The sequence below is a fragment of the Cricetulus griseus genome, chromosome 2 (genome assembly GCF_003668045.3).
Source record: "Cricetulus griseus strain 17A/GY chromosome 2, alternate assembly CriGri-PICRH-1.0, whole genome shotgun sequence".
NCBI classification, from domain to species: Eukaryota; Metazoa; Chordata; class Mammalia; order Rodentia; family Cricetidae; genus Cricetulus; species Cricetulus griseus.
In genome coordinates this window covers 275,833,218-275,859,966 of record NC_048595.1, presented here as the reverse complement: position 1 = coordinate 275,859,966, position 26,749 = coordinate 275,833,218, and positions in this window count along the sequence as shown.

Here is a 26,749-nt window from a genome sequence, read left to right as displayed (position 1 = left end):
TGACCTAACATCACAGAGGTGACAATGAATTTAATTAGCTTTCCCTCCCACATCTCACTCTTCTTCCAGAATCTCCACACTCTTACATCTTCCTTACAGGCCCTCTGTATGTGTGTCTTCATGTCACTATGTCACTTAACCCTGAAACGGTAAAAGCTGCTCAGAGGAGGAGGGCGAGGGATGCTGGGGGAAGAATTCAATTCATGGATAGAAAAATGCTCCACTGCAAAGGGCCTTTTGAAGTGCTGTCTCTTTGATCTCGGTTGCCTCCAGTCCTGCTTATTCTCTGCTTCCTTCATATCCTGCCACTGTCACCAGCTGTCCTCAGCTTGTACTCTTATCACTCTGTCCTCACTGCTTCAAAGAGCCTCAGCCTTGTGTCGCCATGTCTTTTCATAAAAACAGTGGCCTTCAAAGCAGAAATGTCTTCATATCATAAGAAAAATTGAGGTAGGATTGAAAAAGAGAGATTGGGAGTAGAGAAGACACGGTAGGTAATTTTAGGGGCTGTAATGCAACATTAAAGAGCTTAAGGGTTTTTACTTCCTTACCCTCCCATTCCTCATGTCCAAGCGCTCAGCTAGCTGACTTGTCTGCTCTGGTCCCTGGTTCATATCCGCTTCCATCAGCTCATCATTTTCCTACCCCATATTACACTACACTGCTTTTGATATGGGGACAAAATGTTTTGTCCGTAAAACAGACATGCGAAGTGAGGACGATACTAACCTCTGAGCTATTCCAGCCAAAGTGCTTTCTACAATTAAAAAAATAAACCTATAAAGAGTAATAACATATTCCATCAATTCCAAATTAACAAACTCTTATCCTTATCAGTTTCTTACTTTATTTTAAAACGAAGTTGTGTGTGTGTGTGTGTGTGTGTAGTAGTAAGTTATATGTGTGTGTGTGAGGGTAGTCCATACTTTCTTTTTTTAAAAGATTTTATTTATTTATTATGTATACAGCTGTCTGCCTGCCTGCCAACAGAGGGCACTAGATATCATTCAAGGTGGTTGTGAGCCACCATGTGGTTGCCAGGAATTGAACTCAGGACCTCTGGAAGAACAGTCACTGCTCTTAACCGCTGAGCCATCTCTCCAGTCTGTAGTACCATACTTTCAAAGAGCAAAAAGAAGCATTGCAGATAAAATTAATGTCTTCTTATGGTGGGAACCCATTTGTCCCAGCTATTTTCTCTCTTCACACAGCCATCTGCTTAAGCAATCATTCGCTTCTGGGAGCATTTACAAATGTTTATTTGTATCCAGGAACCGTCATCATCATCATCATCATCATCATCAGGAGTTATGATCCTGTCTATGGAACTATGCAAATCAAATTGGTGGCTTTTCAAAAAGCTAAACAAAGAATTAACATATTTTCTTAGTTTCCTTCCTATCACTGTGATAAAATAGTCTGACAGAAGCATCTTAAGGGAGAAGAGTTTACATTGGCTTACAGTTGCAGAGGACACAGTCTGCAATGGGGAAGGTATGGGAGCATGACACAAACCAGTCACATTTCATTGGTAGAGAGAGATTTTGAAGTAGCGTCAGGTTATAAAAGCTCAAAAGTTCCCCATCACAATTCCCCCTCAAATGGCTTCCTCTACAAGGCTCCACCTTCCAAAGGTTCCATGGCCTTCCCAAAGAGCTGGGTACGGTCCTGGTTGGTTTTGTCAACTTGATACAAAATGGCATTGTCTGAGAAGAGAGAACCACAACAGAGGAAATTGTATTCATAACATTGACCTGTAAATGATGAGCTTATAAGGTGTTTTCTTACTTGGTATGGGGGGGCCCAGCCCATGGTGGGTGGTGCTGTCCTTGGGCTGGTAGTTCTAGGTTCTATAAGAAAGCAGGTTGAACAAGCCATGAGGAGCAAGCCAGTAAGCGGCACTGTTCCATGGCTTCTGCATCAGTTCCTGCCTCCAGGTTCCTGCCCAGACTTCCTTGGAAATAGAATGAGATTAACGCTTTCCTCCCCAAGCTGCTTGTGGCCACGATGTTTTATCACAGCAATAGAAACCCCATCTAAGACAGGGTTCAAATGTTGAAACACGTGGAGGAGAGCCTGTGGGGGATCCAAATGCAAATGATCTGGTAATTCTCTTCCTAGGCATATACCAAAATGAATGGACACCAAGCATTTAAACAGACATTACATGCTGATCTCCAATGTAGCATTGGCCACTGGGCCCAAAACATGGAAACAGCCCACACATCTACCAGCTGAGGAATGAAGAAAAATACGGAATGTGTGTAGACCATAGCCTTCTTCAGCCACAGAAAAGAATGAGGCTTTCACAGATGAGTTCCGGAGGCACAAGAAGCTGAGTGTGGCGCTCTAGCACCACGTACAAAGCTGACACAGAACTGTGCATCTGGATCCCCAGAGCTGGGGAAGCAGAGACAGAAGGACCTCTGGGGCTCACTGGCCAGCCAGTCTAGCAGAATCAGTGAGCTCTAGATTCAGTGAGACTGTCATCATCATCATAAATAATAATAAATACTACAACTACTAGTAGCAATAATAACAATAATATAACAAAGTGCATGTTTACCTGCCCCCAAAGTGTATACAAACATATGCACACCAATATGTACACACACACACACACACACACACACACACACACACACACACACACACACACAGGAATAAGCCTAAACAGAGATCAGTTGTGGACCTTGTCATTTACTAAGCACCAAATGAAACTCTGATGTTCTGCAAAGCAGTTTTACCCTTCTTGGCTTAACAAGAGCAGCAGTTCTATGGATTTTTTGCTGTTTTGATGGTTGGCTGGTTAGTTTCTTTGTTCCTCAACAACTTTGAAAGAGTCACACGTGTGTCCTATCAGGTGACGCATAGATAAAGTGTGAGAACTGCCAGACACTCAGATAACTTCATGATCTCACAGAAAAGAGATCACATATTTACATAGCCTCAAGCTAAGTAAATTTCAAACATACTTTTGATTGAATAAGAAATGCCAAAATTCCCATTTTTCCAATTACCAGTTGAAATGACTTTTTAAACTCTTAAAAATTAAACTGTGCATGCGCTTGTGTGTGTGTACACTGTGAACACATTGATGCCATAGCATGAATATAAAGGTCAGAGAGCAAATTGAAAGAGTCGGTTCTTTCCTACCATAGAGGCCCTGGGGGGATGCTCGGTGTTTGGCAATAAGAAGATACACAGATAATTGATGTCATGGAACAAATACCTCTCTCTCTCTCTCTCTCTCTCTCTCTCTCTCTCCCCCCCCCCCCCTCCTCCCTCCATTCCTCCCTCTCTCCCTCTCTCCCTCTCTCCCTCTTTCCCTCCCTCCTTCCCCCTGCCCCCTCTCTTGTGTTTTCAGGCTTCCCTTGAACCCACTATGTAGCCGTGGATGACTTTGAATATCTGACCCTCCTGAGACATCTACCTCACATGCTGGGCTTGTGGCACCACACTTGATTTTGTGAACTGCTAGTGATTGAATCCAAAGCCTTGTTCAAGCCAGGCAAGTGCTACCAACCAACCTACATCAACAGCCCCCCACCTCAGTGTTTTTACTACAGATCACAAACTCCTATAACTTCCAGCTGTTACCACACAACACACGCCTACTATTTAGCACTCAATTTCCCACTAATCCAAATTTATTTAAGAAAGAAAACAAAACTCTGCTATCAAACTATGGAATTTTTATGCAATTATGCCCATTTACTACCTTAAAAATACCTGTCTCTATAACATGAAATTTCAAAGATTCATGAAATTTATTGGCCCCACATGTCTCAGAGTCTCTCTCTCTCTCTCTCTAAGAGAGGAGAGAGAGAGAGAGAGAACTGGACACATACGTATAAGAGGGGAGAAGAGAGGGAGAAGGAGAGAGGGGAGGAGAGAGAGTAAGGGAGGGAGAGAGAGAAAGGAGAACCAGTAGAACCATATTTAATTCATTAATTAGATTTGAGGCTTTTTTTTTTCCCCTCAGTCTCAAAGATCTGAGAAAAAGTTTAAGGATGGTGAATTTATTTTGTGAGAAAGAATTTTTTTGATGAGTCTGTAGTCAACATTTATTCACTATTATAAGCCAGTGACTTTATTAACTAAACCTGCTATAACAAAATATCAACTATATCCACATCAACCCAGGAATATTTGAAGATCCTGGGACTGATGGTTCATTTGGTAAAGGGCCTGTCCTGTGCAAGCATGAGGGCCAGAATCAGGACCCTGGCACTTACATCAGAGTTGAGGGGGCGGAGCTCATCTGTAAGACAGGCTGATCCCCGGAGCTTGCTGGCCAGGCAGTTTAGTCAATCCATTGGTCAATGTCTCTAAAGAGAAGTGTGGAGAGTAATACAGGGGGCATCTGATGTTGACTTCTGGCCTCCACATGCCCACACGCGCGCGCGCGCGCGCACACACACACACACACACACACACACACACACACACACACACACACACACACGTTAGGGTCCTAGAGAAGTCCCACAAAAGGCCACCATCCATGTATGCAATCGGCAAGAGCGTCTATTTTTCTAGCATGCCAGGGCTGTCCATCCTATACAAAGGCAAGATGGCAACAACCCCAAGAGGAGTCACAGGATCCTTTTTAGCAGAGCCAATTGAGGGTCCTAAGGCATGTCATTTTATCTACAATTGGCCTGAGCAAGTAGCAATCATATTAGTACATTCTAATTGGCCAGGGCTAGTTATAGGCTGACCAGGGCTACAGTTTTCCTTTTTGGGGCAGGCCTGGACAAGTCCCAGGCTTTGTCCGTATTTGGTTATTTCCTTGAGGTGATTGATTGTGGAGGCTGGCTGGCCTTATACATATCAATTGTGGGGGCTGGCTCAGGCCTGGTACTGCATCTCTGTCAGGGGTGTTGGAGAGTGTGACTATCCTCTCTTCATGGCTTTTCCTCAGAAACTGCTTGCTTAGTCTCAGGAAGCTGAAACAGAGGCCTGATCTCTGAGAGAAGATGGAGTAGCCTGTTATGGCATCTGCTTGGTCCTCTCGTGTACATGCACCTGCACACACGACTTTGTATTTTAGTGTGGAGAGATGCCTTAGTAAGGGCTTGACATACTGGTTTTGGTTCTATTTCTGGGGAGATGAACAAATATCCACTCACTACAGAGAGAGAACTGATGGTAGACCAAAATATGGTTACCATGGAAGTCCAACTTGGTGAACCAGAATTTTATTGGGGTTACTTACAAAAATGTAAGTAACAGGAGCAGAAATGCCTCAGTGACAGCTGCATCATCAAGGCCCACCCCTGCATGGGTGACAGCTCACAAAAGCTGGAGAATTCATGTACTACTCAACATTCAGGCAGTTCAATAGGTTGGAGAGAGTCCTTTCAGATAGCTTGGGTGGACTGAGCCTCTTCCAGGTAGCTTAGTTGGTCTCTGCTTTTTTTAGGCAGCTCAGCTTTCCTGAATGTCTCTCAGCTTGTAATGCCCGGGAAGGAAGAGGCCCAGAGAATCTGGTCAGTTTCAGGGACTTCCTGAAGTTATTTGAGTTATTTACTTCCTGAACTTAAGGAGCTTCTCTGAAGGATGGAATGTTTTACATCCCCTCAGAACCATGGTTCTCAACCTGTGTGTTGTGATCCCTTGGGTCAGATGACCCATTCACAGGAGAATGCGAACATTAGAAAACACAGATATTTACATTATAATTCCTAACAGTAGAAATTACCATTTTGGAGTAGTAACAAAAATAGTTTTATGGTTGGGGGGGATCACCACAAAAAGTGGAACTGTATTGAAGTGTCCTGTTGTTTTATGACAGAAGGGAATCGAAAGGAAACTGCTGTATAACATGCAAGCACAAGAACCTAAATTCAACTGCCAGAACCTACGTAAAATTCTGCCCCAAAACAAAAACAAAAGTTGGGGTGGAGAGATGCTGAAGGATTAAGAACACTTATGCTCTTGCTGAGGACCTGGGTTGGATTCCCAACACCCATATGGCAGCTCATAAAAATTGTATCTCCCAAGCTGGGTGGTGGTGGCGCCCGCCTTTAATCCCAGTACTCGGGAGGCAGAGTCAGGCGGATCTCTGTGAGTTCGAGGCCAGCCTGGTCTACAAAGCTTCATAGAGAAATCTGTCTTGAAAACAAAACAAAACAAAACAAAACAAAACAAAACAAAACAAATTGCATCTCCCATTTAAGGAGATCTGACACCCTCTTCTGGCGTTCTTGGGTACTGCATGCACATGTTGCACAGATAAACATGCAAACAAAACACTATTATACATAAAATGATAACTAACTTTTTAAAGAGTAGATGGTATCTGAAGAATGACCCCAAAGTTGTCCTCCAGCCTCCACCCACCTGCACACAGATTTTCACACACACATATGAACATTGAAAAGACTTCAAAGTTGGCACAAGGCACCCCAAGACCAAATTCTCAGCAGAAAGGAGGTTTATTTGCTCTAGAGGGACAAAGAGCAGGAAACAGGGAACAAAGACAGGAGACGGGCAAGGGAGAAGGAACAACGGAGAGGGGGAAGGAATATTTTCCCCAGAGGGGTGAAGGACTGCCTCTCAATAGAGAGGAGTCAGATGTGGCCCATAAGAAAATGGTGAAAGGGGAAACCCCATGTTAGGATGAGGTGTTTAATTTTAATTGAGCATGTTAATTAAGGTGGCAAAGGGGGCTTTTGATTGCTGTACTTTAATACTTTGATAGCTGGACCTTGGTAGCCAGACTCAAGAGGGGGAAGTGGCCAAATAAGGGAATAGACCTTGGGGGCTAGCTTTAGGAAGGTAATCTAGTGGTTTTCCTCAAAGCAGAGGGAATGGAGGAGATGGTCAAGGCCATGCTAAGGCTGGCTTAGAGTTCCTTATGGGAATGCCAACATGCAATTTCAGATGCCAAACATGCTAGTAGCCAACAAATCAGTTGGTCATCTCTGCCATGTTCAGTATTAAGTGAGTATGACATTTATTTGAGCACCAACTATCCCACCAACCTGGCATAACACTTTCTTTACTCTTTGGACTACTGAGAGTACTTCCTCACATAAGCCCAGAAGGGTTTCATTCAAATTATTCTCTGCTTCCTATGTAGATATTGCTAATAACCATGGTAAAATATCAAGCTGAGTTTCAAAGATAATATTAAATCTATGCTCCAAATTGATATCATGTCTTCATTTTTTATGAAAAGAGATTATGGTTATGAAAAAAGACAAAGCTTATCACAAATTCATGATTAATGAAAGTCTAAGTTGTAACCATTACATGGCATAATTACAGAAATTTCTCCTGATGAAGCTATTTAGGCAAAGTTATCCTTTGTGGCAATTAGTGTGTACAAAGAGTTTAGCTGTGGGCTGTCTAATCTGGCCACGGCTTGTGGGGGGATTTTCTTGAGCTAGACTGGGCAACCGTTTTCTTTGTTTTTATAATTTAGGATTTATCATAAAGCTGGTACGTAGCAGGCATGCAAAAAATTTTTTTTGAATGTGGCTCTATGCATAGAAATTGTCTTTCCTGTTCTGATTTAGGGCTGTTTAGATTGCAATAGAAAGATACTGACTTCACAATGGCGGAGGCTCAATAGGTCCTATTACTAGCCTGTTCACAGATTTCTGCTTTGTGCCTCAAGGAACTGACTAGAACTTTGTTTTTCTCCCCAGACTTTTGAATTTCTGATTGCTCAGCATTGTCTCCTAAGGGCTGCTGGTGTACCCAGGAACTATCTACACTCAGACCTCTCCAGTTGTGGGCTTTTGATGAAGCTGTCAATACCAGGCATGAAACCCTCCAGGTAGAGCATGCCAGGTATATTCTGGGAATCGAACTCACGCCCTTTGGAAGAATGGTTAGTACTCTCAACTGCTGAGAACACTCTCTAGCCCCCTATTACTATGGCTCTGCAGTATAATTTGAAATCAAGTGGACTGATACCTCCTGCAGTACTCTTTTATTGCAAGGTTGCTTCAGCTAACCTTGATTTTTTGTGGTGCTTTGTAAGTTTGGAGATCATTTTCCCCTTCCTCAGTGTCTGTTAAGAGTGGCACTGGAATCTTTGCAGGAATTGCATTAGGTTTATTGATTAGGTTTGATTAGGTTTATTCTTTATTGTTTTTTAAAGATTTTATTTATTTATGATGTAAACAGCATTCTGCCTCCACACCAGAAGAGGTCACCAGATTTCATTACAGATGGTTATGAGCCACCATGTGGTTGCTGGGAATTGAACTCAGGACCTCTGGAAGAGCAGCCAGTGCTCTTATCCTCTGAGCCATCTCTCCAGCCCGGATTGGGTTTATTCATAAGTGTGTATGGGCGTGTGTGTGTGTGTGTGTGTGTGTGTGTGTGTGTGTGTGTGTGTGTGTGTTCATGTGCATGTGTACATGTGCGTGTATGTGATTGTGTCTATTATGAATAGAATTATTTCCCTGATTTCTTTCTCAGGATATTTGTCATTGATATATGTCTTAGTTAAGGTTTTTATTGCTCTGAAGAGACACCATGATCACAGCAATTCTTGTAAGGTAAGACATTTAATTGGGGTGGTTTGCTTACAGTTTCAGAGGTTCAGTCCATTACTACCATGTCAGGGAGCATGGTGGCATGCAGGCAGACATGGTGTTGAAGCCAAGAGTGCTACATCTTGCAGGCAACAGGAAATCAACTAAGTCACTGCGTGGTATTCTGAACATAGGAACCCTCAAAGCCTGTCCCCACAGTGACACACTTGCTTTAACAAGGCCGTACCCACTCCAACAAAGCCACACCTCCTTCTAATCCCTATGAGATTATAGGGGTCAATTACATTCAACCTACTACAGTATATAAGGAAATTACTCATTTTTATGTGCTAACTTTGTAGCCAGCTGTATTGCTTAAAGTGTTGTCAGTGCTGAGAGTTTTTTGGGGGGGTGGTGGTGGTTAGGCTCTCTTATGTATAGTTATATCATCAGCAAATAGGGATACACTTTGATTTCTTTTCTTATTTGTGTCTCTGTATTTCATTCTCATATCCTATTGTTCTAGTTAAGACTACAAACACTGTAATGAATTGGGGACAAGGAGAGGAGACACTTGTCTTGTTTCTGATCTTAGTGGAAATGCTGTGAGTTTTTCTCCATTTAGCATGCTTCTGGTTGTGGGTTTTTCATCTATAGCACTCATTTTATTGAGGAATGTTCCTTCCATCTGCAGCCTCTCCATGGCTTTTGTCATGACGAGATATTGAACTTTGTCCAAGGTATTATCTATATCTGTTGTGTAATGATAATGTGGTTTTTGTCTTTGGGTCTTTTTATATGGTGGATTGCATTTATTGATTTACATGTGTTGAACCATCCCTTCATCTCTTGAATGAAACAAACAAGTGTGATGTGTAGTTGGAGTTTCTGTTTCACCTGGTCCCACAGCTGTTTAGCCCCAAATAAATGCACAGAGACTTATATTAATTGCAAACTCTTTGGCCGATGGCTTAGGCTTCTTATTGGCTAGCTCTCTCTTAATTATTAAACCATAACTATTGATCTATGCATTTCTACATGGCCTTATCTTACCAAAGAATGCCGGACCTTTTGGCTGCTACGTGGCGTCTTCCTGGCAGCTTCTCTCTGCATCCTTTCCCCAGAATTCTCCTCATCTGGTAGCCCTGCCTATACTTCCTGTCTGGCTACTAGACAATCAGTATTTTGTTTATCAACAATAAGAGAAACATATATACAGAAGGACATCCCCCATCAGTGATGAATGATATCTTAAATGTGATTTTTAATTCATTGTGACAGTATTTTATTGAGAATGTTTGTATCTATGTACATCATTGAGATCAGTCTGTAATTTTCTTTAAAAAAATGTGTTTATTGTATGTGTACGAGTATTTTGCTTGCATGTATGTCTTACCACATGCATGTTTGATGCCTTCAGAGGCCAAAAACGGTGTTGGAGGCCCCAGAACTAGAGTTATGAGTAGTTGTATGCTGTGGGATAATCCTTCTGTAATATGTATCCTCTCATTGGTTAATAATACAGCTGAATTGGCCTATAGCCAGGCAGAATAAGGCTAGGTGGGAAAGCCAAATGGAGATACAGGGGAAAGAAGGTCAGAGTCGAGAGAGATGCAGGCCAGCCAGCCACCAGAGGAACAAGATGTGCTGGAAAACAGGTAAAGCCAAGTAGCCATGTGGCAAAATGTAGATTACTAGAATGGGTTAATTGTGAGAGCTAGTTAGTAATAAGCCTAAGATATAGGATAAGCATTCTATAATTAATATAAGCTTCTGTGTGTTTATTTGGGACCAGGCAGTCAAGACAAAAGAAAAGCTCTGCCTCCACTTACAGTTGTGAGCTGCCATAAGGGTGCTGGGTATTGAACTCAGGTCTTCTACAAGAACAGTAAATGCTCTTAACCACTGAGCCTTCTCTCCAGCTCAGTAATTTTCTTTCTTTTTCTGTTGTGTTTTTAATATTGGTTTGGTATCAAGACAATTATTTCTTCTTGTCTACTATTTTTTTTCTTATTGCTTTTCCAAAGCATTAAGGTATATCATTAAGTTACTAATTTGAAATATTTTAAACTTTTTAATTATAGATACTTAAGCAACATTAGCTTCCCTCTTGACTACTTTCATTGTGTCTTCAAGATTTTGGCTTTTTTTTTTTTTTCAATTCTAGTATGTTCTTTAGTGTTGGGGTAAAATGTTCTATAGATATCTGTTAGGTTTGTTTGGTTTATAATGTCATTTAACTTCAATATTTCTCTGTTTAATTTTGTCTGGATAACTTGTCTATTAGTGTGAGGGGGTACTGAAGTTTGCCACTATCACGGTGTTGGGTTTTAAATCTAGTAGTATTTGTTCTATGAAATTGGGTATACCTGTGTTTGGTACATACATGTTTAGAATTGTAATATCCTCTTGGTGAATTGTGCCTTTAATAGTTATGAAATGACATTTCTTATCTTTTCTTGTGAGTTTTGGTTCAATTTTTTAAAATCAAATATTAGAATAACAATGCCTGATTGTTTTTGAGTTCTACGTGCCCGGAATGCATTTTTCTATCATTTTAACTTGAGTTGGTATCTATTGTTGAGGGCAAGATGTGTTTCTGGGAGGCCATGAGAAGATGGCTTCTGTTTTCTAAACCACCTGTGCGTTTGTGACTGTTGATGTTTCTTGGGGGCATTGAAACTATTGATATTTAGTTATTAATCAAAGTTGTGTTGATTGCTGTCATTTTGTAGCATTTTTGTGGACTTTTTTTGAATAACTGTTCCACGATTGTTTACTTATTTCCTGTAGCTCCTGGAGTGTGTTTATACTTCTCATCCGTGAGAAGTATTCCTTCCAGCATCCTTTGTAGGGTTTGTAATTGTGCTTCTTCAGTACTTGGGATACATCTTTCCAGGCACTTCTGGCTTTAAAAGTTTCTATCAAATAATTGGTGGTTGTTCTGATGGGCCAGCCTTCGTAAGTGACTTGACCTTTCTCCTCTTCAGCTTTCAATACCTTCTCTTTAGTCTGTGTTTTTAAAGCTTTAACTGTACTACATTGTGGGGAGGTACTTTTCTGGTTCTATTTTTTTTTCTGTAGGCCTCTCTACCTGGATCTCTTTCTATAAGTTGTCAAATTCTTCATCTGTTATTTTACTGAAAATATTCCTTGTTAGGTTCCTGAAGCAGCCTAAAGAGATAGAAGGTGGGAGGAGAGCAGAATCTGATGTTTAACAGATGGTACTGTGTTTATTTGTGCACACAGCAAGGGACAGCATCTTTGTCCAGGAAACTAAGTGGTCTTCCCAGGGAAAAACCTGGCTGTGACCCCTTGTGCAGTTGGGAAGAAGAGCTTGGAGATGAGGAAATCATTGCAGCCATAGCCCACAAGTCTCTCTCAAAACGGTTTGCTCAATGGAGACAGACTACCTTCAAGATGTGTTGGCTCTAAAAACATTCCTTTCTATACTGACCAATACCAGCTGATCAAGGTCACCTAGAATCTCACAGTGTCTTAGTTAGGATTTCTATTGCTGCAATGAAACATCATGACCAAAAAACAAGTTGGGAAGGAAAGGGTTTATTAGGCTTACACTTCAGCATTGCTGTTCATCACTGAAGGAACTCTGGGCAGGAACTCAAACAAGTCAGGATCCTGGAGGTAAAAGCTGATACAGAAGTCATGGAGGGTACTGCTTACTATCATGCTTCCTGTAGCTTTCTCAGTCTATTCTTATAGAATCCAGGACCAAGAGCCTAGGGATGACACCACCCTCGGTGGTAGTCTGGGCCCTCCCCAGTTGATCACTAATTGAGAAAACACCTTACAGCTGGATCTCATAGGGGTATTTTCTCAACTGACACTACTTTCTCTGATAACTGTAATTTGTGTCAGGTTGACCACAAAATCAGCCAGAACAATGACAAAAAATCAAGCTGGGGAGGAAAGGGTTTATTTGGATTGCACTTCCATATCATTGTTCATCATCAAAAATATCAGACAGGAATTCAAACAGGACAACATCCTGGAGGCAGGAGCTGAAGCAGAGGCCACGGAGGAGTGCTGCTTAATTACTTGCTCAGCCTGCTTTATTACAGAACCCAGTACCACCTGCCCAGGGATAGCTCCATCCACAATGGGCTGGACCCTCCCTCATCAATCACTAATAATGCCTTGTAGGCTAGCCTGATCTTTGGAGGCATTTTCTCAATTGAGGTTCCCTCTCTCAGATGACTTTAGCTTCTGTCAAGTGATATAAAACTACCCGGCACAGATAGGACTCCTGATTTTACAATTGAGGGACTCTATGATTCTCCATGATTTGGATACAGTATTCTTTTTCTCTGCCCATAAATTCATAGGTTAAATCCTTTCATGGTATCCCAGAACTCTCCCATGTTCCATTCCTTTAATTTAATTTAATTTAATTTTTTTTTTTTGGTTTTTTGAGACAGGGTTTCTCTGTATTGTTTTGGTGTCTGTCCTGGAACTTGCTCTGTAGACCAGGCTAGCCTGTAACTCACAGAGATCCGCCTGCCTCTGCCTCTTGAGTGCTGGGATTCCATTCCTTAAATTTTTTAAAAATGTTTATCATTGGCATTTACTGCTTCATCCAATTCTTCTTCTTCCAACTTCTGGCCCTGACACTCTGTTTTCCATATGATCCATTCTATTGATGAAGCTTTAGACTGAGATTATAATTCGGATTATTGAATTTTGTTTCCAGCATCATTTCAGTTTGGGTGTCCTTCGGTAATTCTAGTTCTTCATTGAATTCTGCTTTTGTATCTTGGATTGGCCTCTTCATTTCATTCAGGTCTTTGTTTTTGTTCTCTCAGGATATCATCACATCTTCTTCTAGTTCTTTAAACAAAGTTAAAATCATTCCTTTGAATTATTGGTCTGGAAGTTCTTCTTCCAGGTCATTCTCACTGGGGGCCAATGACTGTGGGATTAATAATTTTGCAGGGGGCAGGCACGCAGTGTGTGTGTGTGTGTGTGTGTGTGTGTGTGTGTGTGTGTGTGTGTGTGTTTCATGTTAGTTTTGTTTCTGCACTGGGACTTGCACATCTGGAGTACTTCGTAAATTAAGCCTTTCTTTTTGTCTTCATTCAGCGGAGGTGTATATAATGTACAGGAAAAGACCAAGCTGTAAGAGGGTTGATATTGGTTTTCTCTGTGGGACTGGTGTTGGGGACTGCAGGTTCTATCCCTAGTCTTTTGAGTGTTCGATATTGTCTTCACTACAGTCACCATCTAAGTTGCAATACATCCGTTGCTAGTCCTGTCCTCTGCAGCCCTCTGATGTGACTCTCCATGCCTGAAGTCAGTCTGCTCAATGACTTGAAGGTCTGAGATCTCAGGAAAGCCATGTGTGAAATTAAGAAGCATATGGGTGGGAACTACCTAGTGCTGTAGGGAAGCAAGATCCTTGAGGATCCAGGGAGCCTAGGTGTGATGTCAGGTGGTATAGGAAAGTAAGAGTCTGGAGAAGCCAGAAAGGAGAGCAGGGCTTACTCTGTAGTGCATGGAAGCAAATCCTAGAGAGAAGACCAGAAGCCCTTTATCTAAGTAAGGTACAGAGCATGCACAAGAATAGCCCAAGAAATACAAACAGGAGGAGCTAGTGCCAATATAGTGGGCCTGTAAACTGCTATACATTTCCTAGCCCAATGCTTTTGGGGCTCTTTCCTTGGCTTACTAGCCACTTCCATTCTTGTGGGTATTTTTCTTTCCTTTAAAACAAAACAAAACAAAACAAAACACTGTGTTTGTTTCTATTTCTAATCATGTGTCCCTACTGTAATCTTTTGTCCTAGGACACAGGGCCTGAGATCAGGTACCCTATGACCTCAGCCCCGAGGTGTGGTACTAATCATATTTGTCCTCATGATTTTCCCCATCATTGCAGGCTTTCTTGATGTTTCTCTGACTACCTCTCCTAACTCAAAAGGTCTGATCATTTTCCCCCATCTCCCTCCTCTTGACAGCAGAGGGATTTTCAGCTTGCCTGTCATGTTGTTTTTCTCTCAAAATTTAATAAAATTGTCCTCAACTTCCTTCTGACTTCATTTAAAATTTCTTTATTAATGAGACTAAAAGCCCAAAGAAAACATTGGTTTCCTTGGTAACAGTGATAAATTAACTGGCAGTGCATCCTACATCCAGTGACATTTTAAGTTAGATTAAATGAAGCACTTGTTTGCTGTAAGAACTGGAACATTTGGGGGTGGGGAGGAAGAAGAGGGTGAGAAGGAGCAAGGCTGGGGATTTGCTTGACAACAGAGTACTTACCTAGCGCTTAGCAATATACCCTGGGGTAGATCGCTGGCACTGCCCCCGTGAAGTGATGGGTCATGATTTCTGAAGAGGCTGTGACAACTGCAGTGTGAAGCTCTTTGAAAAGAAGTGGGTCTTGCCAAATTTGAAGAAGGATGTTAGGGTGGCACTCAGGTAATCAAAGGGAGAAAATGGGGAAAGGAGAAGAGAAAATGAGAAACAGGCACTTGAGAGGAAAGTCAATCAAAAGTGTGTTCAAGAAACCCTGCCTGGCGGGGTTTTGGTATTGCAGGCCTTTAATCCCAACACTGAGGAGGCAGAGGCAGGGAGATCTCTGTGAGTTAGAGACCAGCCTGGTCTACAAGAGCTAGTTCCAGGGCAGCCTCCAAAGCCACAGAGAAACCCTGTCTCGAAAAACCAAAAAAAAAAAAAAAGAAAGAAACCCTGCCTGGAGTTAAACTGAAAAAAAAACCTAATGCCGAGGGAAGGAGCCTAGACTCAAAATACTGAGGATGAGGATTTCCATGCAGAGATTTCTTGTTCAAAGTTATACTAGTAGAAGTTTGACCTTGGATCAATGTGCAGACAGACTAGAACTGGATGGACCAGGGCTGGATATAAAAGCAAAGACAGAGGAAAGGAATACATGGGAGAGAGTGGAGAAGTATGTTTTGTGTTATCAGAGAATGAAACCAGGACAACTAATTTGAGGGAAATAGAAATAAAAACAACAGAAAGAAACAAAACAGCAAAAGCATTCATTTGAGAAAAGAAAAAATAGTTCTGTGGTTTGAATTGCATACCCCCTCAGTGTGTAACCTTATCTAGAAGTGGGGGTTTTATAGACATAACCAAATTAAAAGCGGGTTCAGGAGAATGGGCCCTAATCCAATATGACTGGTGTATTTATAAAAAGGGGAAATTTGCCTAAAGACAGACATTCACACAGGAAGAATGTCATGTGAGCAGGAAGCCAGACATTGGGGTGAGAAACCAAGGAACCCCTAAGATTGCCAACCACCCCTCGGGAACTGAAAGCCAGGCATGGAGCAAATTCTGGAAGGAAAGCAGCCACCTTGCCTCCTTGAGCTCTACCTTAGTCCAGAACTGGGACAATGGATTTCTGCTGTGTAGGACAGCCCTTTGTGGGCTGGACAGACAGCCCAACAGTTGAGAGCACTTGCTCTTGGAGAAGACCCAAGTTCAATTCCCCACATCCATGTGGTGGCTCACAACCATCTGTAATTTCTGTTGTAGAGGATTCGACCCCTTCTTTTGGCCTCTGTGGGTATCAGGCATGCATAAGGTACATATACATCATGCAGGCAAAACCTACACATAAAAAAATTAAAATATATCTAAAGAAACGAAGATAGCCCTGTGTTCTGACAGTCCTAGCCAATGAATACAAACAGTTGTAGTAGCACCTTGCCAGGCTGTCTTCTGTGGTTTCACACATGATTCATGTTTTTGTTTGTTTGTTTTTCAGAAAAATAAAACAAGTGGCTGAGAAGAGCTCAGTTGGAAAAGTGCTTGACTTGCATGCATAAGGGTTTGCTTTCCAGCACCCATATATAAAAAGCCAGGTCTGGTGGCATATGCTGTGGTCCTAATGGTGGGTAGGTAGAGACAGGAGAGTGGCTAAGACTCACCAGACAGCCAGCTTAGCAGAGCCAGTGAGAGACCCTGACTCAAAACATGAGCTGTAATGGTAGTAGGAATTCAGGATTTTGCTGAGCTTGAGAAATGTTAGAAGAGTCAAAGCAAGTCTCCAAGGAACTTCCATAGGAGAACAAAGAACTCATTCGAGCATAGGAATTTTTCATTCATTGTCGCGCTGAAGAGCCTTAGCTCACCTCCCACTTTGGAAATGGGAACTGCCTTCTTCTGAGACATGATGGTCTCTATTCCACCTCTAGTCCATTTTTCAAGCTGGATTTGAATAAAACTATCCCCTGACACATGCACCAATTACTCCCATCCAGTTAGTTTTGGCAGGGCCTCCATGCCTGCTTTGTCCTTTTCTCAGACTAAATAGTCAGGAAGCTTCCTTCTGAGTTCTGTTTGCAGATTCTCACACGGATGAGACTTAAGAACTAATGAGAGGGAGCTCCAGAAACATATTTAAATGTTAAAATATGTTATCGCTTAGCAACTTTTCCAAAGCAAAAGTTGGCCCATCTCATCCTTGTTAATATATGCACATTTTGAATGGACCAAAAATACAGGTCAGTCCTGAAATTAACCTTTTAATTTTTACATTTTAAGTTTGTTTAGCAAAAGCAGTTCAGATGTTTCTTGATATTAATAAAAAATATTTAATAAATATCTTAATAAAAAGATATTTTTAGGTAACTTTAGATTATCTCTCTCAAATTCTATAATCTGATTTCCCCATCATTAACATTTTAAAGCCCCAGACCCAAATCGTCTTATGAACTAGCCTAAAATTGACATTTCAATTAGTATTTTAGATAATCCAACTAGAGGTAAAAACCCAAAAACCAGTTTTTCTTTTCTTAAATTTAAAATGTCTGAATTCTTGCATTTGGGGGGAAGGGAACTAGTGGACCAGGAAGAGTTAAATGGGGTAGTGTGTGGGAGGGCATTATGGTCTTTGAAAATGCCATATGGAAACCCATTACTGTAGATGTGTCCTAAAATATATACATATACATATAAAAAGGGGGGTTAAATAGAGTTACTTTCAGTGTCAGGCATTCATTCTCCAGCCACAATGAGTGGAAGACATTCAGTTTCAGAATTCTCCAGCTATACTGAGGAGAGGCAGTAGGATCAGCCCTTTCAGCCTGAGGTAGCGGTAAGAGCTAGAGGCCGGCTACTTTGCTTTTCTGATCTTCAGCTTGAAGTTTGAACCCCAATATCAATCTCTAGGTCTTTTGTTTATCATGAAGCACCACTGTCTTCCAATACTCCTACTAGGATGGCCCATTTAGCCCCACTTAAAGCATTCAACTGCTTTTATAGTCCCAAGTTCCAAAGTCTATCATATTCCTCCAACAAATAGCATGGTCAGGCCTGTCATAGCAACACCCCACTCTCTGATACCAACTTCCTCTGTCTTAGTCAATGTTCTATTACTGTGAAAAGACACCATGATCATAGGAACTTTTTTTGGGCGGGGGGTAGGGGGGAGCAAGAGTCTTTTATTGCTTGGCGGTACTCATGTGACTTTTAAAAGCTATAATATGAGAGATGGCAAGATGTCTCAGTGGATAAAGATGATTGTCACACAGGCCATAGTAACCCTTAAAAAGGAAAGCATTTAGTTGGGGCTGGCTTGCAGTTTCAGAGGTTTACTCTAGTATCATAATGTGTGGGAAGCATGGTAGCATGCAGGCAGACGTGGTGCTGGAGAAGTCCGGAGAGTTCACATCTGGATCTGCAGGCAGCAGTAAGAGAGAGACTCCAGGCTTGGCATGGATTTTTGAAACTTCAAAGCCCACTCCCAGCCACATACAGGCTACACCTCCCAATAGTGCCACTCCTTGGTGACCAAACTGTTGTAATTTAAGAAAAGCTGCTCCAGAGAGAAAGACGCCATGTGACAGTGTTCAAGCAGAGTTTTTCTTTTTTTTTTTCATTAGGGAAAGAGATAATTAAAAGGGGATAGGGGAGACTGGCCTCCAGGGACAGGAGCAGCAGAAGAGAGGAAAGAGGGGTGGGAAGTAGGGGGTGGGGGGAGAGAAAGGGGAGAGAGACAGACAGACAGGGAGAGAGAGAAGGAACAACAGACAGACAAAGGAAGAGGAAGAAAGAGAGAGATGGGAGGTAGGCAGGGCCCTTTAAAAGGGAACACAGTGAATATGCACAGGTGGTGCTCTCAGTGGCTGCAGCTGAGATCATATCCTGTCAGAACCCTAAGGACAGGCCAGTGAAGAGGCCTGAATACTAACACAAGCATTCAAATGTATATGAGCCTATGGGTGCCATTCATATTCAAACTACCTTGTACGCCATAAAAGCATGCTGATCTCAGCAGGCTGAGAGCTTCTGAGTTTGCTTCCATAACACCCCTGCACAGTTTATGTAGCATGGAAGTCACAGGGTATGAAGGTTAATATTGATGGCAACTTGATGAATAACCTAGGAGACTACCTCTGAGTGTATCTACCAGGAAGTTTCTAGCTGGGAAGAACTACTCTAAGTGTAGGTGTTATCATTCCATGGGCCAGGCCCAAGACTGAATAAAAACATCGAAGAGAGCTGAGCACTAGTATTCATTCTGCTTTCCGACTGCAGACCCAATGACAGCATGCCTGAGTTTCTGTCATCAAAACTTTAGTCCTGGCTCAGGTGTTTACTTGTGTGAGAAAGACCTGTGTCTCTGCTTCCTTTAGTATTGGGAATAGCACTAGGGGCTAACTTATAGGGTCTTGGTGACAGCTAAGTGACTGATGTATTACACATAAATACCTGGAATGCCCAACAACAAATAACTAACAACTGTTGCATATCCTTTGTCAGGCTTCTGTAAGTTGGAAATGATCCTCCAGTCTACAGAAAACATTAAAAAAAACTAAACTTTCTGAAAACGTATATACATTTGCAATAACATTTGACTGCAGTATTTCCCTCAAATACTACCAAGTGCAACATATCTGCACAAATATAAACTAAATCCTGCTAGTTATTTCCAAACCACCTATTTGTTATATCTAAAACCTTCAAAGCCCAGCACCCCTAATCAAAAATGGTAACTGATGTACAAGTTACCATTTTATGTCTTTTTACTGAATACATTTTTGTGTATATGTGTGGGTTAGTTTTTTTTTGTTGTTGTTTATTTGTTTTTGTTTTACTGTGTTTTGTCAACTAGATGTTATGGAATAATCTTTTTGTACACTGTGAAGATATGCCATTCTGATTGGTTCAATAAAAAGCTAGACAGGATTTTTCAGAGCAGAGAGGATGCTGGGAAGAAGGAGGCCAGAGATGCTGGGAGTCACCAGCCAGAAAGAGAGGAAGCAGCAGTATAGAGTAAAGGTAATAAAGCCATGAGACTGATAAAAATGGGTTAATTTAAACTGTAAGAGCTAGTTACTAATAAGCCTAAGCTACAGGCTGAGGAGCTTTTATTATCAGTAATAAGTCTCTGTGTCATTATTGGGAATCCCCAATTTGGCAGTTCCCCCAAAAAGGACTGATTATAACTGGACACAAGCTAGGATCATCTGGGAAGTGGGAACCTCAACTGAAAAACATCCCTCCATCAGATTGGCTTGCAATTATTTGTTACTATTTATTGTTTATTTTATATGTATAGGTATTTTGTCTACATGTATGTCTATGTACCATGTGTGTAATGTCTGTGGAGGCCAGAAGAGGAGTTCAGATCCTCTGGGACTAGAATTATAGGCAATTACTAGGTGCTATGTGGCTGCCTGGATTTAAACTCTGGTCCTCTGGAAGGTTAGCTAATGCTCTTAACTACTGAGCCATTTATCCCTTGACCAGATAGTCCTGGATTGTCCAAGAAAGCAAATGGGGTGCACCATGGGGAGCTAGTTAGTAAGCAGCACTCCTCCAAGGTCTCTGTTTTAGTTCCTGCCTCCAGGCTCTTGCCCTCATTTCCCTCAATAATAGACTGGGATTAGAATGTGTAACCTAAATAAATCCTTTCCTCCCCCAGATTGCTTTTGTCATGGTGTCTATCACATCAGCACAAAGAAAACTAGAATTGTATATGTGTATACATGTTCGTGTGTTTGAACATGTGTGTGGCTGTGCATTTGCAGACCAGAGATCAATGTCTAGTGTTTTCCTCAATTACTCCTCATTTATTTGCTTGTTTATTTGTCTTTTCCAGACAGGGTTTCTCTGTGGAACAGCCCTAGCTGTACTGGAACTAAATCTATAGTCCAGGCAGGCCAGCCTCAAACTCACAGAGATCCATCTGCCTCTGTCCTGGGATTAAAGGCATGCCCCACCACCACCTGGCACTCTTCACTTTATTTTTTTAAGACAAGGTGGTTTGAATGAGAATGGGCCTTTTAGGCTTATATGTTTGAATGTTTGGTCCCTAGTTAGTGGAATTATTTTAGCAAGGATTAGGAGGTATGGCCTTATTGGAGGAGGTGGGTGGACTTTGAGCTTCCAAAAGCCCACACCAGGCCTAGTCCCCTCGCCCTGGCCCCTAACCTTGCCTCCAACTTGTGGATCAGGATGCAAGCTCTTAGCTACTGTTCCAGTGCCATGCCTGCTTCGGAGATGCCTACCATGATGGTCATGAACTAACCCTCTGAAACTGTAAGTAAGCTCCCAGTTAAATGCTTTCTTTTTTTTTTTAAGTTACCTTGGTCATAATGTTTCTTCACAGGAGTAGAAAAGTAACTAAAAAACAAGGTGTCTCACTGACCTTGGAGCTTGGCAATTTGACTAGACTGACTGACCAGCAAGGAGGTCATACAAGGCAGGTCTTGACTCTGCCTCCTCAGTAATGGCATTACAGGTATGCATTGCCAGAGCTGGCTTTTTAATGGAGTCTTATATTTGTGCAGCAAATGTTTCACTGGCTGTGCCATTTCCCTAGCCCTAAATGCATACATTTCTGAAAAAGACAATATTCTCCCGGGAAAGCCTACTGAATCAGAGACTGTAGCTATCTAAGACAATGGGGACCATTTTCTGGGTATTTTCTAAATTTTCTTTTGTTTATCCATTGATGGGCCTTGGATCTTGCATTATGTCATTGGTCTACTCTTAGGGAAAATGCTAGACTGCGACTAATTAGTTCATCGTAATTGACTTTGATGGAAATGTCAAGAACCAAGAGAAACAAATGCAAGAGAGAAAGAAAGCATTGTGAAAGAACTACGCTTTTATGAGTGAGGAATAGGGAGATAAAATGAAAACAAAACCAAACCTTGTAGCATTTGAGTATTGTTTTGATCAATTGACAGACAACTTCATAGAAAACAATTGTAGGAATGAGTCCTCTTTTGTAATCCAGGACTCCTTGTTTAGGATGGATACATATGAAAAAGGAATACAAATCATACAAAAGAAGAAGAAATAAAAGAAAACCCAAAACGATTTGCACAGTACACATGAGAATAGAGGAATAGATTGTTAATCTATACCAGCTAGGAAGGATGCAAACAGACAAAGCAAACTGCAAGATATTTGGACTTAGGGACCTGGTTCATCCTATAAGTCAGTGATATGGAAAAAACAGAAAGACAAAATAAAAAGGACTTTGGAGATCAAACCAAAGGCAGTGGTTGTAATTCATGTGGTCCCAAATTCAACCAAAATACAACAAAACAAACTGGGAAAAATACATTTTTGAGACAACATAGAAAATTTTAGTAGGGACTGAGAATCATGCAAGGCTGTTGTGACGATCAGCTTTGATGATGACAAAATGGCATTGTAGCAACATCACATACCTCTGTCATTCATATGCTGTGTGGATAAGCCCATGTTCCCCTTTTACATAACACTGTTATAGTTACATATTATTACCATGGTATAGTGAGACAAGGAGGGGGAGAATAAACTGACATCAGGACCATCCCCCCCTTGCAAGAGAGTCCTATGGGTGTTCATTTTACTGTTTCTATGTATGTCTAAATTATCATAACGAAATTTCTTTTCAAAATGACTGGCATATTGCTTTGAAATTTTAATATCCTCTTATTGCAGGTAAAACTATTATAACTGTATGAAACTTTAGACCAATAAAATTAAATTATTCAAAGTGGAAGTTGGATTTTATATCATGTCCTTGTCAGAAGTAAGCTACCACAGGGTGAATAATGACATCATGCTGTTAATAAACGTATTGGTAAGTATCTATTCAAATTTATTTTTACCAAGTTTTTCTTTAAAATAGTCACATCTTATAATACAAAACTAGACATGTATCATAAAAATAAATTAGCTCCGATTATTCTAAATGTACTTTTAATAGCTTTTAGGAGGCACATTGGAGAAAAGGAGATGCGAGAAGGCCCCAAACTTTCAAATGTGAGTGACTGGAAGAATGCAGATTCTGTTCAAATCTGAACATTGGAACATAAAACAACTTTTGGAGGATGGTATTGTCATCCTGAGATAGAGTCACTATGTAGTCTGAACTGGTCTTACAGTCATAGTCTTCCAGCCCCAGTCTCTGAGTACTTTAAGGTGTGTGCCAGAATGCCTGCTTGAAAGTGATTATGATAAGTTACTGAGTTTTTGAATACTGTGAGAGAGGGCCTGGCAGGCACCACAGTGGACAATGTACAACAGATACGTGGGTGTGAGCATCCTTCAAGGTTACTGGTTTGGAATCATGATTGTTATTTACGGTGTGGAGAACAGACCACAAGGTATACAACAAAACCCACTTAAGAGTTTTACTAGTAGGGCTGGAGAGATGACTCAGAGGTTAAGAACACCGGCTGTTATTCCAGAGGTCCTGAGTTCAATTCTCAGCAACCACATGGTGGCTCACATCCATCCGTTATGAGACCTGGTGCCCTCTTCTGGTGTGCAGATATACATGGAAGCAGAATGCTGTATACATAATAAATAAATAAAATTAAAAAAAAAAGTTTTACTAGTAAAGAGTAGGGAGAGGGGGTGTGCACAGGCCTGTCTGGAAGAAACGTGGGGACAGACAGGAAGTGGGTTGGGCATATCTGCTTTTAAAAGTCATATAACGCTTGCGTATAGGAACTTACCGCGTATAGGAACTTACCTAGCCACGTCACGCATAAGCATGGATTATGTGGCCACGCTGCGCATGTGCACAAGACCCTGTGATGACTAGATATTTTGCCTGAATGTTGATGGCGCATGTGCGGCCAACCCCCAAAATGCTAACTTCTGGGATGATTGGGCATTCGGCCTGAATGCTGCTGGCCATGTGTGTGGCCGTGGGACACCAGAAATGACAACACTTGTGTCTAGCAGTGGTTTATGATGCTCTTGTTACTGACATGAAGGGGAAGAAGGTGCAGGTAAGACGAAGGGAATGGTCTGAGCCATGAGGGACCATCATGTTTAGGAAAGGATAGAGACGAAGGCATTTTGAGTGTCAAGAGACCAGACAATACCAGGAAGCAAACTGCTCCTCTTATTTCTTCAGTGCAAAGACAAGATCTTTGAGAAAACAGTTCTGTGTAGGGTTTTCTTTGGTTTCTTTAATAATAGCAGTGCTTAGAAGTGGAAGAGATTTTCTCGGTCTTGCTTGCAATCCTCTCCCACTTCTTTTCAGCAGGTGTGCCTTAGTTAGGGTTTCTATTACTGTGACAAGACAATGACTGAAAACAAATTGGGGAGGAAAGACTTTATTTTGGTATAAGATTGTCGTCCAACCCCTCCTTACAACTCCTGGCAGGAGATGGCTATGGGTGTCATAGCACAATGTCGCAAATGTCATGATAGACCATGATCATGTAGTTGAAGCTGGGATCTTTGTTTTCTAGCCATTCAGAGGACCTTTTTACATCAGTTCAACAAGAGTGAAGGCTATCTGCAGAACTGTAGGTCCTCATTCTTTTTTTTTTTTTTTTTTTTTGGTTTTTCAAGACAGGGTTTCTCTGTATTGCTTTGGAGCCTGTCCTGGCACTCACTCTGTAGACCAAGCTGGCCTCAAACTCACAGAGATCCACCTGCCTCTGCCTCCCGAGTGCTGGGAATAAGGCGTGCACTACCAATGCCGGGATGTAATCTAATAGGTCTTAATAAGTAAAGCTGGGAATCAGATCTTGGGGAAAATGCTGAGAGATCAGAGAGATGAAGGAGCAAAACCACAGCCACCCTACCCTTACCTACTCAACTTTCCAGCTGAAAAGAGACTGAGCTCCTGTCTCCTCTTGCCTTATCACTTCCTCTCTCCACCCAGTCACATCACTTCCTGTCTGTCTGTACAGACCTCCAGACCTCTTAGTGGCTAGCTCCGCCCTCTCATCTTCAGGCAAGCTTTATTTGTTAGAGTATAAACAAGATATCACTAAACTTGTACCAGAAAGAGCATGTTCCAGACACTGGAACATGATCTGCTTCCCTCATAGGTTCCATGTTAGGAGAAGCAGAGAGCAAAGCCAGTGACTCTTTGGTCTGGGTGTTGAGTAGACAATGAGGCCCATGCTTCCAGCAGTTTATACTGCATTTGGTAGGCAACTGAGAGAAACTCCCAACTCTAGTTGGTGTGATCCTTCCACAGATGATAGTCTGGTTTGGAGTTCAGTGTGTGAAAGGTATTTGGGGGTGCATCAATGTACAGTGCACAGCCTTGTACACAATTAAAAGCCTTGGGATCTGGAATGCTGCTGGACACGAGTGTAACATTTGCAAAAGAATGTTTACCTGTCCTACTAGGTAAGTGACTCAGCAGAACTGTGCTCTGTCTAGTGTTGAGGAATCAATTTGCTGGGAGCATGAGACCCAGAAGCCTCAGTAGGACATTTAGGAAGTCATCCAGAGTTCCTCTTCCCTTTCTCTCCACTCTGCAGCCTGTACTGTTAAGACTAAAGGATCTAACGCACTCCCCTGCACAGGGCACCATGGCAAGCTAAGGTACATGAGCCTGAAGTCAGCTTGCACAGGATAAACTCTAAGCCTAGTTCTTGTTCCTCTGTCAGAGTTACTATTCCATCCCTTCTTCTGACCCTCTGAAAAATATCGCTTAGCCCTTGAAAATTGCATGCGGAGCCTCTCTCAGTCCCTTTATTGCATTTTCTTTTGAAACTCTTTTTAAGTTCACTTCCTGCATGAATGCTTCGCTGCTGGAAAAGAGGTAGTGAACTTGTCTTCCTTTTTGAAGAAGCGACTTCCCATCCCCCAGCCGGTCCAAAGCCTCAGCAGGACTGACATGTCCAGGCTCTCTAGGATGGTCACAGATGGAGGTATCAATTTTTGTGTTGGGAAGAAAATACTGATCACCCCCTCCCGCCATCAACACAATAAACATCAAACTACGGCTTCCGCTCCACAATTTAGCTAGGAAAAGGCCATGTACTTTTGGACATTTTTTTTTTCAAGTTTCTGACAAATGGGAAATCTTTTTCCCTCTGAGAAGCAGACAAAAGAAAGGGCAACTCTTATACCCTGCCCTGCCCCCCTTGCTGCGGGGCCTTTCATTTTTTGCTGTTCATTCTGTCCGGTTTCCTTCAACTCTCTTCTGAAATTTATTTTGACTGTTTTATTAGCTAACAATTACCCAAGAAAGAAAGAAAAAAAAATGGGGGAAGGGAAGACAGCTCTTCATTATTTTGTTGTTTTTCAAGAATCAAGTGCTTTGAAGGGCTGTGACTTAAGAGGTGCCACTGAATACTATTTCACCAACTCTTTTATGAATGAATTCATCCCATTGTTGTGCCTCCTGTTGTGCCTGTGCTGTGATGGGCTCTTTCCTCTTACTTCAGAAAACGCCATATGCTTAGTTATCTTGGTAAAGAGAATTATTTAAGAAGGTGACTACATAGGATGTTCCTCACTTCCCCTCTTCCCACCCCCTTTTGCAAGACATAAATGTGTTGGTGTATTTTTTTGAGAAAGGGTCTCACTAGGTTGTTTTGGCTGGACTGGAATGTGCCTTGTAGACCAGGTTAGTTTCAAACTCATAGAGATCCACCTGCCTCTGCCTCCCAAGTGCTGGGATTAAGGGAATGGCCCCACTTGAGTTAATGTTGTTTTGCTTTGTTTTGTTTTTTAGTAGTTTACTCTTTTCTTCTTATGGAATAAAAAGAGAAGCAATATCCAGGACCCAAGCAAAACTAAATTCAAATCCTGGCTATTGGTGTGAGCTTAGATAAGCTAAAATACAACAAAGAGATGTGGGTATCCAATGGGGGAAAGGCCTGAAGTGCCTTGCACTGAGCGGGTTTGTGTTGTTTATGTTGTTTGCCTTTGTTTCTAGATCTTTGGGGGGATGGATAGCAAAACTGTTCATCTGTACTGCTACAGGATGAGTAACTCATGGAAAAAGCAAAGGCTAACAGAGAGAGCAAACGTGTAACTTGAAGGCATTTGAA